The sequence below is a fragment of the Coptis chinensis genome, chromosome 1 (assembly GCF_015680905.1).
Source record: "Coptis chinensis isolate HL-2020 chromosome 1, ASM1568090v1, whole genome shotgun sequence".
NCBI classification, from domain to species: domain Eukaryota; kingdom Viridiplantae; phylum Streptophyta; class Magnoliopsida; order Ranunculales; family Ranunculaceae; genus Coptis; species Coptis chinensis.
This window is the reverse complement of record NC_141456.1, coordinates 42,102,311-42,103,286: the sequence shown is the minus strand read 5'-3', so window position 1 is coordinate 42,103,286 and position 976 is coordinate 42,102,311. Positions and strand designations below refer to the sequence as shown.

At 41.5% G+C, this 976-nt stretch overlaps 1 non-coding gene across 1 annotated transcript; it reads right to left on the bottom strand.

Moving 5' to 3' along the window:
• Positions 1–544: 544 nt before the first annotated feature.
• LOC147524082 (small nucleolar RNA R71) lies at positions 545–647 on the bottom strand. Its single transcript, XR_015206585.1, has one exon. It is a non-coding gene; the product is annotated as a small nucleolar RNA R71 (small nucleolar RNA).
• Between the last annotated feature and the right edge of the window lie 329 nt (positions 648–976).

Sequence of the window (976 nt, the reverse complement as noted above, 5' to 3'; positions counted from 1 at the left end):
TACATCAGAATTGTTTGGAGTGTTGCATGTTTAGTTAAGCTCAACTTAGTCTTGCATGAGATTAAGGTCTGGTCGAACAAAAACAACAAACATAATTACACGGCAACAAACAAGTCTATCTAGTACACCACCCACGACACCTCTAACTACTATCACACACACCATACCTGACATAATGGCTGAAGAAAGAGAAACTCCTCTCTCCGACTTTTACAAAGCCTTGAGCGATAGCCCTAAATCGTGCATCGTTCTAGCGGACCCGATTAGGGGATTTTGAATCCCCAAACATATTTAATTTGTTACCCGTTTTCATGGGTTAGACCATGAAAAACCTTATCGGCTACGTCGCGTAGGATTGAACAAGTCCTTATTTACATTCCACCATCCTACGGTTGGTGCGAACAAATTAAACCGAGGGTATTCCCTTTCACCCTAGCGATAAAGGCGTCTTGGTTAACTGCCTGCGCCTAATTACGTGGACTCGTGGGCTAAACTTGTTCACTGTTTATGGAACATTTTTACCCCACCCCTAAAGACGGATGAGATGCTTTCAAAGATTCATTTTTTCGGCCGAATCCTCATGAATCATTTTACGAGGCATGGAATCGTTTCACCGATCTCCTTATAGAGTGTCCACATCATAACTTAGCTAAAGACACCGTTAGTTCGTGCCTTTTTCAAAGGTCTTCTACACCACCATAAAGAAGTCCTTGACATAATGAATGGGGGTAGTTTCCTAAGTAAAGGAGCCTCGGAGGCTTACAAATTTTTAGAAGACCAAACTAAACGGAATAATAATTGGGGGTAGTGATGATATCCCCATTTCCTAGTTCTTCTTCAACAGTAAAGGCCGCCGGTATGTTTGAGAAGAAAACCGATCCAGAACTTAAAAATCTAATCGAATCTCTAACTAAAAAAGTAGAGGCTATTTCTGCTCAACAAAAGCCTATCCCCGTCATGAATGTAAACTCCAACC